The sequence below is a fragment of the Triturus cristatus genome, chromosome 4_2 (genome assembly GCF_964204655.1).
Source record: "Triturus cristatus chromosome 4_2, aTriCri1.1, whole genome shotgun sequence".
NCBI lineage: Eukaryota > Metazoa > Chordata > Amphibia > Caudata > Salamandridae > Triturus > Triturus cristatus.
In genome coordinates, this window is record NC_140586.1 from 195,465,021 (window position 1) to 195,478,802 (window position 13,782).

At 43.2% G+C, this 13,782-nt stretch overlaps 1 protein-coding gene across 3 annotated transcripts in view; it reads right to left on the minus strand.

The window, feature by feature from the left end:
- The window catches only part of LOC146833370 (suppressor of cytokine signaling 1-like), a 432,757-nt gene that overhangs the window by 418,139 nt on the left and 836 nt on the right, over window positions 1-13,782 (minus strand). The gene's annotated exons all lie outside the window — the stretch shown is intronic.

A 13,782-nucleotide genomic window follows, 5' to 3' on the forward strand; every position in this document is an offset into this window, starting at 1 on the left:
ACGATGGAAGCAATCAAATCTGAGCCTAGTCAATATATATCTGTCAAATTCTTGTAGACAGCATACTAAATAGAGCTGGATGGAATAACTAGACAGTCTCAGTTGATGCTGGATCAGAGTATTTACTTATCTCCACCATTAATCTAAGGGACTCAAAGTGCTGTAAACATAAGGATTTAAGCTCCTTTCTCGATAAAGTGCACATAGTGTCTGGGTTGGAATAAAAATCAGGTCTGCATAAGTCGTGAGATAAATTACTTATATAGTTTAACCAAGGGATTTTTTTGGCCTGATCTAATCCCATGAAGTCCATTATGATCTCACGGTTCAAACCTAAACTAGGAGAGGTCCAAATCCTATGCCAAAGTAAAATTGGTTGGATTTTAATCAAGTCGGAAATATGGGTGATTCCCAGCTCATTATGACAATTAAAAATGGAAGAACTCTGGTGAACGGCAAGAATGAACCTTAAAAAATAATTTTCAACCACTTGGATTGGTCCAATGGCTTGGAAACCCCATATCCCTGCGCCATATGTGGCTATACTAATACATTTTGCTTGATATATTTTCAGTAGTATTCCCGGGGGCCTTTACCCCATTTTCCTTGAGAAAAGCATCAGTGCCGCAGTTGCCCTTTTAAATAGGAGTGTTCTTTTCTTAACGACTGGTCCCCAGGAACCCCGGTCCTCCAATAAAATTCCAAGATAAGAAAATGTTTTAGTTGATTCGATTCTGCCGTCCCTCGTTACTAAAGTTCTACACTTATTCTTTCCTTTCCCACAGGACATCATAAAAGTCTTTGTAACATTTATTTTTAGGCCCCTATTGTCCATAAAGTCAATGTAGGTTGACAGGGCCCTCTGTAGGCCAAGCTGGGTTCTCGCCATTAGCACTGCATCATCCGCGTAGAGAAGGGAGACAATCTGTTGGTTCTTTATTATCGGAGAATCGTTCACCCTGGCCACCAATTCCTCTTCTAAAGCATTGGTATATAAAGTGAAGAGGAACGGGGCCAGTACACAACTTTGCCTAACTCCCTTCTCCACACGGAATGATTTGGTGCAATCACCCCTTAATCCATACCTCACTTTGGCTGAGGCCCCCTGATATAATTGCCTCAAAAATAGTACTAAGGGGGGATCAACTTTTAGTTCCTCTAGAATACTCCATAACCTGCTGTGATCAACACAATCAAATGCGGCACTAAGATCGACAAATACAACAAATAGGTTCCCTGCCTTCGCTTGTGTATATTTACCCTGAATCAACGAAAAGTTTAAAACCTGTTCGATAGTATCCATCCCTTCCCTAAACCCATATTGGACCCTACTTAAGATGTTATTATCCTCGGCCCACTGTTGAAGTCTATTTAATACAACCCTTCCTGCGATTTTCATAAAAGGAGTCTAGGAGGGAGATAGGGCGATAACAAGCTGGATCTTCTCGGTCCCCTTTTTTAAAAACTGGAATTATCACAGATTCCGACCAGGATTTAATGAACCCCTCAGCACAGCAGGCTTCTAAAACTTGGGTTAGCAGTGGAGACCATAGCTCTATTGTGCTTTTATATAAATCAATCGGTATCCCGTCGGGACCTGGAGCTTTACCACTTTTGCTCTCTTTTATTGCCATCATCACTTCATCATGAGAAAACTGAATATCAATCGGCGTAAACTGAATAGGATATCCAGATAAAAGAGGTTTCCGACATAAGTTGATATCCTCACTGCTCTTATTACCATACACGTTAGAGAAAAAAATTTACCCAGGAGAGCTCATCTATTGCTATCTCAACTCGAGCCTCCTCTTTTGTAGCAAAAAATGGTGCTTTGACCGCCTGCCAAAAATTAATACAATCTTTGCGTAGGAAAGCCTCGTACAAATTATTCCAAGCTAGATTTTTTCTTTCTTTCTTACGATTACTTCTTGCCAAATTGTAGGCCTTCCTACACACTCTAATTTCCTCATAGTCCCTCACTGGTTTATGAAGGGCAGCCTTTAACAACGAATAGGTCTTGGAACAGTTTGTATCAAACCACCCCTGGTCTTTGTTGGGTACAGGCCTTATTGGATGATTCAACAAATTTTGAATCACCGCTGTTACTTCGGAAAAAGCATACAGAATGTCCCTATAGGATGACCCTTCCCGCAGGCACTCGGTGATAGGAATTAAAGCCTTAGTTATAATCTTAGTATTCAGTGTTTCAGGGTCCTTCCTACACCACTTCAAGGAAAAACCATTCTGGCGGGCCAGTACAACATCTTGATTCTGAGCCAGACTTTCCGAAACCGAAAGAGTGCGTTTAGTTTGAAGTAAAATATTTATAGTTAATGGCAGGTGGTCACTTAGGCCACTAGTGTGAGTACAAAATTGGACAAACCAATTAGAATAGCAAATTGGAATAATGATAAAATCTATCGGGGAATTAAATCCCCGTCTGATGAATGTGGGACTAAACTCAACAGAAGGAGAACACAATGTATTTGCGAAACCTAAATCAAAGGTAGCCATCATTTCGTTAAGACATTCACCTCTATCAGAGTGGACGAAGTGGGCTGCATGAACATTATTACCTGAGTCAATATCCCCAAACCCACATACAGGATTTTGGCAGATACTGGTATTAAAATCCCCACCCCAAATCATGATCACATCCCTTCCCCTAGAAACAACCAGGTTAGTTGAAAAATCCATAAGGCTTTTTATTATTCCTACAAAGTTACCCTTGTCAAAGTTGTTGTAGAAATTAATAATCACTATCTCAGTTTGCATAGAGAAAAGGATATCAATAATTTGATAATAAGGGGTCGACTTTAATGTTTTTATCTTTTGGACCTTCAACATATTTGAAATATAGATGGAAATTCCCCCCTTATGCCTCCCATGAACTGAACGTAGGGCAGAGATATGATCTGTTTTAAAACCATCAATATGCAATGCGTCCAGTAACTAAGTCTCCTGTATACACAGAATATCAAAGTTGTTAATAAAATCTACCCAAACTTGGTTATCCACCTTAGATTGTAAACCAGCTATATTCCAAAATACCACTTTAACATAGCCTTTATCAGAATCATTTTGGGGAACACATTCCTCCTCGAAATTTTCTTGACTTTGCTTCCCCTGCAGCTGCGGGTCGGTAACGAACGTATTTACTGTGTCTAAAGGAGATATTACTTCAATAAGTTCACTGACCTTATTAAGATCATTTATACCCGTTTTTAGGGGGCCTATTATATTTGAAACAGTACGATTTTGATGTCCCATTATAGTGTTTAAGCTGGTAGAATTATTAAACTTAAAAATCAGAGTGTTATCTGAGCTAGCCCCTAGTTGCATGTCCCTTATGGCTTTGGTAGGTTCCTCGGCGATTACTGGGAAGTTTCGCCCCTTGTTGATGTTAAAAGCCCTGTCCAGTCGTAAATGATGGCTATCAATAGGGGCCATAGGTCAATCCACCTCCTCTAGGGAAACTAAAGGACCAAACCTATTAAACACTTCTATGTTATACAAATGGTTCCCGTGGGATAGGGATGGTCCAAATAAGGTGGAGTGGTTTTCACGTGTTCTTGGGTGGTAAAAGTATCCCAGAGGAAGAACGTAAATTCCCTCAGTCATAAGATTATTTGTAGCTGTTCTGGTGAAAATTTCATGGACTAAGGCTGGGGATCCCAAAGAAAGAACAACGCAGTCCCCTTTAAACTTTTTTTTATTGTCTCCCACCCACGGGACTCGTCTCACCATTTTAAATGCAGAGAACATCTCCTGTGACAGACCTATTTTAGTACCCAAGCAATGAATAGCTTTATTTTTCAGAGAAATCCAGGTTTCTTGCTCCCTCGCTGGTAATAGAGGGACATTCGCCAGGATCACGGTGTAAGGAACCGCAGCTGGCGGGAGATTTAAACTATGAACAATTGGATAAGACTCTTGATGGGGCGTCCTCTTTCTGGCTCGGGTTTCGGCCGTTCCGAGCATGGTGGCGGCCATTTTTGCATACCGGGTGTTTCCTCACGTCGTATACTGGTATTTCTGGAGTGCAGGAGCAGCGCTTTCATTGCTCTATACCCACGACCTTTGCCAGCCTCCCAGCGACGTCTAAGTCTTCTGTAGGGCTTGGGCTGTATAATTTGGCATAGGCTCTGCCTAGAGTGGCATCGCTAGGCAAGCCCTCCCTCCACATTTAAATATCAGTGCACACTTTGAAATTTCTGCATTCCTGTGTTGCTTGGCTTGCCTGGGGTTAGCCACTCCCCCTGACTTGTCACTGTCATTACCCTTAGGGTTGTTTACACCACGGGCAGTGCTTATTCTCTCCAATGTCCTCCTGTGGGTGTATATTTGGCACTTATCAGTGCCAACAATGTCTGAATATTTTTATGATGAGACAGACTATTTTGAGGAGGAACCCTGTTGGTCATTGGAGCATGAGCTTGTCGAAGCTCTGGATGTGGGAGTCCAGCACTCTGTTAATAAGGCTATGGTCAGGGCTATTGAACCCTTGAAGCGCCATTTATGTAATTATGGCTTGCAGCAGGGCTGGTTACCTGGCTCAACGTCCCGTTCTTCTTCTGGTAGTAAGGGTTCTAAAAACCCACACTCTTCGGATTTTGCAAAGCTAGCAAAAACCTTGGCTTCTGACCACTCCTATGGTTCTGCGTCCAAAGACACTTCTTCTAGCTCACCTCACAGAGATGATGGTAATACCTCCTCTGGTACAAAGTCTGAGTCTGAGGTTTCTCCTCCCCCAGCTGAGAAACCACGCAAAGAGCGGTTCGTGGACGCTCCCTCTCATCCTAATTTACTGACCTTTGAGCCTACTGCGATTGTCCACCCTAACTCTTCCTCATGGCTCTCCTCTACTGAGGTTGCTGACTATGTACAGTCCCACTTGTGTCAACCATTTGATAAGGATGTTAAAGAGCGTTTGCGTTCGGAATGCCCACATCTAGATCTGGCAGACAAGGTGGCAGATACTCCGGAAATGGATCCTTCCATGTTCACATATCTAAAGAAATACACGAAGGATCCAAAGAAAGGTAGAGATCGTGCATGGAGGTCCTGCCAGGATAAGTTGCTCGATTTGACCGGCCCCCTAACGAAAATTTTGGATTTGGGTTTCAAATCAAAAGCTTCAGGGCAGATAATAAATCCTGATGATTTAATTGGATGGGCTCAACGTGCCATATGTCTCTTGGGCAATGCCAACTGCGCCATGTCCAGTGAGCGCCGCCGCTCTATTCTATTGAAACTCGATCCTAAATTGGCGGAGTTGTCTTCCTCTGAGTCGGGCGCTTTGGCTCAGGGTCTTCTCTTTGGTCAACCTTTTTTGAAGGAGTTGATTAAATTTGTCGCAACCTTCAGTGGCCTTGACAAGGCACAAGGTTCCTTAAAGCGGGCTTTTCGTCCGGTTTTTGGACGGGCAGGACGACATCGGGGCGGTTGTTCGGCCGAGGTTACCAACAAGGCACCCAGCGAGGCTATAATTCCCAACGTGGGAAGTATCAGGACTCCAATTCTTCCGCCAACTTCTATCCCACACGTGGATCCCGCAACTACAACACAAAAGGACGCTATGGGGGTAACCAAGGTGGTCAACATGACGCCGCTGCTTCAGGTGAGCCTGATTCCTTTTTCAGAGGTTCAATTGGGGGGCTGAATCCAGCATTTTCTCAACAAATGGCAAGAGATTTTGCAGGATGCGTGTATCCTGGATTCGGTGCAGGGTTACAAAATAGAGTTTTTTCATTCCCACTCTCAGACTCTTCCCCCCCGACCGATGGTTTTTTCCCATCTGGATCAGGTTTTCATTTCCAGCAAGATCGAGTCTCTGCTTCAGAAAGGGGCCATAGTGCGGACGGTTCGTCATCCCCAGGGCTTTGTCAGCAACGTCTTCCTAGTTCAGAAGAAGGGGGGTGGATCCAGGCTTGTCTTAAATCTCAGGGAGTTCAATGGATATGTTGTATATCGTCACTTCAAGATGGAGGGAATCCATCTTCTTTGCGATCTCCTTCAGGAAGGGGACTAGATGGTCCCCCTAGATCTGAAGGACGCTTATCTTTCAGTGCCCATTTTCTTCAATTCCAATGGCAGGGAATGTGGTACGAGTACGAAGTCCTTCCTTTCGGCCTCTCGTCAGCACCTTGGTGCTTCACGAAACTTCTGAGGCCTGTGGTCGAGTTTCTTCGTGCCAGAGGCGTTCGCCTCATCATTTATCTGGACAACATTTTCATCATGGGTCAGTGTCCTCGTCTAGTATTGCGACATCTTGCCTGGACCATAGATCTACTACAGAATCTGGGATTCTTGGTCAACCCTCAGAAATCTGTGTTGATTCCCTCTCAGTCTGTAGAGTTTCTGGGCTTTCTAGTCAACTCCCTCACGTGTCAACTTCTCTTACCCAATCAGAAGATCAGATCGATCAAGAGAGAGTTGAGGTTGATTTTGAACAAGCAGACTGTGTCCTTGAGGTCTGTAGCCCGGGTCGTCGGGTTGTTAGCTTCTTCGATACAAGCGATCTTTCCGGGTCCCCTTTATTACCGAGCACTTCAACGGCTCAAGATATGCCATCTCCAGAAAGGCCTCAAGTATTCCGATCGGATTCCCCTCTCAGAGGAGGCGAGGTCGGAGATGTTGTGGTGGTTGGAACATATGGAGTCGTGGAACGGTTGAGCCCTATTCGGCACCACTCCGGAAGTAGTGATCGAATCCGATGCCAGTCGGTGGGGTTGGGGAGCCCGGTGCGGTCAAGTGTCCACGAGCAGCCTTTGGTCTCCGGAGGAATTGAATCTCCACATCAATTGCCTGGAACTTCTGGCGGGCTCCTTTGCGATTCGATGCCTCTCGCCCGTGAGACGAATTGTTGCCTTCTTTTCCGCATGGACGATGTGTCGGCAGTTCGTTATGTGAACAAGCTGGGCGGGACCCGGTCCCGCCTTCTAGCGGAGATTGCAAAAGACTTTTGGCATTTTTGCCTTTATAACAAATTGTTTGTGGTGGCGGAGTTTCTTCCAGGGTGCAGCAATCCAAGTTGCCGATTGGAATTCGCGACATCTCCGGGATTTCAGCGACTGGAGGCTTCACCCTTGAGTGTTCCGGTTATTGACCCAGATGTGGGGCCCTTGTCAGATCGATCGGTTTGCCTCCAGACTCAACAAACAGATTCCTATGTTCTTCAGCTGCCGTCCAGATCCGGAGGCTCTTGCCACGGATGCTTTTCTGCAGGTGTGGCCCCCAACACTTTGTTATGCTTTTCCTCCATTTGTAATGGTTCCAAGAGTCCTGGCCCGAGCCAAATGTTATCAGTCGGAATTGATTCTGATCACTCCTCTTTGGAGGGCTCAACCGTGGTTCCCGGTACTTCTGAAAATGTTATGTGCGGTTCCGATCCTTCTTCTCCAGCGGTGGAATCTCTTGTTAGACCCTCTCTAATCTCTGCATCCGTTGATAACATCAGGTCAACTAATGCTGGTCGCTTGGCGAATTTCGGGGATTGCTGGAAAGTCCCGGGCCTTTTCGAGAGACGCTGCCAGATTCATCGGTGAGGCTTGGTCGCCCAACACACACAAGCGTTATACAACATGGAAACGACGGTGTGATTGGTGCTCTCAACGGGAGGTGGATCCCGTTACAGCAGATGTCTCCTTGGTAGTGAACTTTCTTGCGTCCTTAGCTGCTTCAGGCCTTGCTTATCGCACTGTCAATAATTTCCAATCTGCCGCCTCGGCGGGGCACGAGGCCATTGACGGCAAACCTCTTGGTGAACATCCATTATTATGTAAATTACTTAGAGTTATCCAGCTGGTAAAATCTCCCTGTCCTAAATATTCAGAGCTTTGGGATGTCTCCATTGTCTTTCGTTCCTGGGACTCCTGGCCAGTTAATCGTTGTTTATCTCGTAAGCAGCTTTCTGCCAAACTCACTATGTTGCTTTGTTTAGTATCCTGCAAACGCGTTTCTGATGTTCGCGCTCTAGAGCTCGCGGGTCGCAGATTCTCTCCAGAGGGTGTTACTTTTTTGGTCACCAGATGCACTAAGTGTAACACTACTTCTGTCACCTATCCTGCATTTCCTGACAATCCAAAATTGTGTGTTGTACAATGTATCCAGGATTACGAGTTGAGTACTGCAGGTCTTCGTCAAGATATGGCGGGTCAATTGTTGATTGCTCTGCAGAAACCTTTTTGCCCAGTGACCCCAGCTACACTAGCAAGATGGGTGCGTTGGCTCATGGGCGAAGCTGGTATTGATGTTTCCAGATTTGGTGCTCATTCTGCTCGTGGGGCTATGGCCTCCAAGGCCTTTTCTGTGGGAGTCAGTTTATTGGACATTATGAATGCTGCTGATTCTTCCCCTGACTCTACTTTTAAAACTTTTTATTATAAACCTATTGTGAATGTTGCATCTGTTGTGGTGGCTCAGCTTTGAACAAGCATAATCGGAGCCTCCGGTCCGGACATATAATTCAAAATTTACGAACATTCGTGACAAGAATTTTCAATTCTATTAAGGGCACGGAGGCGTGGATTATCCCACCCATATTTCAGTACTGTATTATCTGATTTGAGTTGTTTATATACTGCAATGTATGCCTATACTGTTATGACCCTCCCCATATGCTTTATCGCTGCCTGGGAGTATGGTATTACGGCTTATCTTTCAATTTCAGGTTCTGATCTCAAGTAAAGTTTGATGACTTTCGCCTTTGTAGAGGGGGTTCGAGGTCTCCGAGAGGAGGCTGTTTCGTTGAAGCTAACTTCAAGTTTATGGTTGCTGTCCATTGGCCTGTGGATTTCCTTATGAAGAATGGATTCTTCTTTTCAGCTGTTGCCAGATCTCAGACTGTGTTTTTCTTGGACTTAACTGTTATTTCACACAAAGAAAGAGGATGTAGTATTCTCTTGTGTGCCTTATATAGGGGTCTACTCTATGGTTGTCATGTGATACCCACTAAGGTTTATTGGTATTGTAGTGTGTATTTTATTTTTACTTTTTCTGATTGGCTGCTGAGAATTTGCAGTAAAGAAAATTAGAAGCATAATCCTCGCCTCTGTGTCCTTAATAGAATTGAAAATTCTTGTCATGAATGTTCTCAAATTTTGAATTCTCGCATGGTGCGCTCAAGTGAGTAAAAGATTGGTGACCTCATCTCCATTGCTTGAAAGAAAGAGCCACTCATAGTCGTTAATTGTCATTTTCTGGAGTAGCGAGCTACTCGCAGAAAAAGCGCTTTGACGCCTTGTCAGGGGTAGTAAGCGCTATATAAATGAAATTACAATACAATAATTACACTGAAAATATGTAAATGTCACACATAAGCAGTCTGAAAACTTGAGAGGTTATTTAACCATCCAGTGCATTCCTTTCCATCTGGGGAATGCAGCAGCGACGTCGATCCTAACACCTAATTTACACAGAGTGGTCCGTTTCACATATATATGGAATACGGCTCAAGTAAATGCACTGCCTGGCGTTCAAAGTAAACACTTCCACCCTACCTATAACTGCGCTCACGCAAATAGCTGCCACACATGCGTAGAAACGACAGCTAGCTGTTCGACTGTTGTACTTAATTGGTTGGTGGAATTGTGATACTACCGGTGAACGAACTCTAATAAACCTTGCTTCTAGGATTGTTCGCACCTGCCTGCATACATCACGTGGATTTACTTATAACACTTCTACCAAAATTCTACAATTTAGAGTGGATATACAACAAATTTTTAAGTACCATGGCATCAGGGTGTGTGTGGAATCTTTCTCCTCCCGAGACCTTTCTACGGGCAGGGGGTGAGCCTGCTCTCAGACGGGAAGAGTGGAGAGATTATTTTTTAAATGATATATCCACATTAGAAGAAGATGATGAAATAAAACCGGAAAGGAAGTATAAAATGCTCATGCATTCATTAGGAGCAGGTGGTATAAAAGTGTACAACGCTATAAACAAAAGAATCAGAACTGAAAATGAGGGTGACGTTTTCAGTAATGCCATTGACGGTCTCAACACGTACTATAAACCCACAGTTTGCGTTGGAGTAGACCGCTACAAATTCTTTCACAGAAAACAAGGAGACAGTGAATCCATTGATGACTACGTGTCTGCGTTGAAAAACCTAGCAATAAACTGTCGTTTCGGAGACTTGCATGACGAGCTCATCCGAGATCAGATAGTAATGCAAGGATCTAATTCGAACATACAGGATAATCTGTGGGCAAAAGGAGAGTACCCTTTACAGAACATAATTGATATCGCTAGAAAGGCTGAACTTACAGGGCGCTGTGCCAAAGCGGTTCTATCAGAGTCAAAAGAAAAGAAGGAAGGGGATGTTGTAAGCAAAGTGATTGAGAAAAAGAACTATAACAAACAGAGTGTTAATCAAAAAAATTATAGAACATCGTACAAGAAAAATGAAACCAGAACCGGAATTCATTGTTACCGTTGTTTGAGTGCTTCTCATTTAGCAAATGATCCCAAATGCCCTGCCAAAGAAGTTAGGTGCACGCATTGCGGAGTGAAGGGTCATTATGTAAAGGCTTGCAACAAAAGGAAGCCACAAAAAATTAAGATGGTAGAGTACAGTGAGAATTCAAGTGAAAATGACAATGACATTGATGACATTAATATGTACGTGTTAAATATTGATGATGAATGGGATGAAAATATAAATATGATAAGCACAAAAGGAATGGTTACCAAAACCAGAAAACCCATATGTCACATGACGATTGGTGGAATAAACATTGACATTGTCGCAGATTCTGGGTCACCATACACAATAGTCAACAAACAGGTGTGGAAGGAAAAATTTGAACAAGAACTGGGTAATGATCTAGAAAAACCAGATATAAAAATCAGATCATTCACTGGAGAGCCCATTGATGTTTGTGGATATAAAAAACTTAATTTTCAATACAAAGGGCGCGAAACAGAAAGTAAATTATATGTTTCTAAAGTCGGTCCGTCTGTATTGGGGTGGATGGATCAGGGCAGTCTGGGAATCATCCTTGACCCAAGCAAAGAAGAGCCTGTGTTAAGTCTTTTTGACGATAAGAATTACGCAGAATCCTTACTCAAAAAATACCCTAAAGTATTTAGTGGAACTGTAGGAGAGCTTAAGGGATATCAACACAAAATAAAACTTAAACCGATAAATACACCCATAATACATAAAGCAAGGAATATCCCATTTGCCATCAGAGAAGAGGTAGAAACTCAATTAAACCAACTTTTAAGCGAAGGAATAATCGAAAGGATTGATGCCTCAGAATGGGTCGCACCCTTAGTAATTGCCAAACGAGCCAACGGAAAATTGAGGCTGTGTAGATCTGAGAGATTTGAATCAGAACATTATTGTAGAACAGTACCCACTTCCTAAAATAAACGAAATGTTAGCCGCCACCAAGGATGTAAAATGGTTCTCGACTGTGGACTTAAAATCCGCATACCACCAAGTGCCTTTACATCGCGACAGCAGGTCACTCACCACATTCATTACTCCACATGGATGTTTCAGGTTCACCAGAGTACCTTTTGGTTTGGCCTCAGCGGCGGCTATGTTCCAAAGACTCATGAACCATGTCTTCAAAGGAGTAACAGGAATTTTGCTCTTCCAGGATGATATCCTGATTATGGGGAACACTAAAGAAGAACATGATAATAGAGTTGAGCAAGTTTTTGAAATCCTTAACAGAAAGGGACTTACCGCAGAACATGCCAAGTGCAAATTTGCTAGTAATTCCGTCAATTACCTTGGCCATAAAATAACTGGCGACGGAATAAGTCCTAAAATGGAACTGTTACAAGCAATAAAAGACTCTCCTGTACCATCAAACAAGGATAAATTGAGGTCATTCCTAGGGTTGGTGGAGTTTTACTCCAAATTTATCAGGAATTTCGCATTGAAAACTTATGAACTTAGACAACAGCTCAAAACAAAGAACAAGTTTGAATGGAATAATGACTGTGAAACTGCATTTCAAAACTTAAAGAACGATATGTGCACGGCATTACCCTTACAAGGATATGATCCAACCTTACAGAACTATGTAACGACTGATGCCAGTAACAAGGGTATAGGCGCGGTCCTAACCCAAAAGGACTCTAAAGGTGCAGAGTACACAGTGGCTTTCGCCTCACGATCACTAACTCCAGCTGAAGAAAAGTACTCTGTGATCGAGCGCGAAGCACTAGCATGAGTATGGGCGCTAGAGCATTTCCTACAGTACATTTGGGGAAGGATGGTCCACTTGTGCACAGACCACAAACCACTAGCCAAGGTACTCACCACGAAAGGATTATACACTGCATCTTCAAGGTTGGCGAGAATGTCTGTACGCTTATTTGATTTCGTGTACAAAGTTCATTATATACCAGGAGTAAAAAACGTTGTTGCTGACTACCTTAGCAGAATGCCTTCGGAGAATAAGGAGTTTGTTGACAAAGAAAATGAAGAAATGTGCATTGCAAACATTCTAGAAGAAGACAGTAGGATTGGAAGAGATGAGTGGTTCGCTGAACAGAAGAAAGATAACATAATCGTTCAGGTCATGGAAAAAATTAATAAAGGATGGCCAGCAAAGAATAGGCTACCAGAAAAACTCAAACATTTCTGGGAAGTCAAGAATGAATTGTCCCAGGAGGACGGATTTCTGCTAAGAAGTGGTAGATTCATACCACCTGAGTCTTTACGCACTAATATTCTAAAAATATGCCATGAAGGGCATCTTGGTATTGCAAAAACCAAAAACAGGATCAAAAATATGTACTGGTGGCCTGGGGTAAGCAAAGACGTTGAAAGAGTTATCAGAGGATGTAAATTGTGCATGGATGCAGACAAGTCACAAGTCACTTTTAGACCACCATTACAACCTATTACCACACCCTCCATGCCGTGGGAGAGAATAGGAATCGATGTGATGGGGCCAATTACAGAGGCACAGGAGCAATGGTATGTGATAGTCATAAAAGATCACTTCAGTAAATGGCCTGAAGTTAAGATTACTAACAAACCAGATGCACATAGCCTTGTGAAATTTATGGATGAAACATTTTCTAGGGAAGGTCTACCCAAACATATAATTAGCGACAATGGTGCGCAATTCATGTCACATATATTTCAAAACTACATCCAAAGACATAATATTATACATAAGACGACATCAGTCTATCATCCTGCCGGTAATGGCGCAGTTGAAAGGTTTAATAGAGTGTTGAAGGGCACTATCAAATTGGCTGTAACCAATAACCTCAACTGGAAACAAGAAGTCTTAAAAACAGTGTGGGCATACCGCATAACACCTAGTGATACCACTGGGCATAGTCCATTTGAACTTATGCGCGGAAGAACTCTGCTGTCAAGAGACAATGTGGGCTGGATAAATGCGGCCAAGAGAGTGGAGTGGTCAACTAGTGCAGTCAGAGAGAGACTTATACAAGCTCAGCACAAATCAAAAGAATACTATGACAAGAAACATGGATGTAAAAGCGTGGAACTCAAAGTGGGAGACTTAGTCAAAGTAAGAAGAAGTGGTCAAGTGGGGAAAACACAAAACAGGTATACAGTGATGGAAGAGTGTGGCACTTCTCCACACTGTCGGCACATAAGTATCCTGCAAACAGTAAAGAAGAATCTAGGAAAGATCCTAGTCCAGCAATTTCCATGGACAACCCTAGTTCAGCTACCAGAGACAATAAGACATCCATTGACTTTTCGGACTGCGAGTCTGACTATGAATTTCCTGCAACTCCGACACCTACGGGGAGAATCAACACAGGACCCA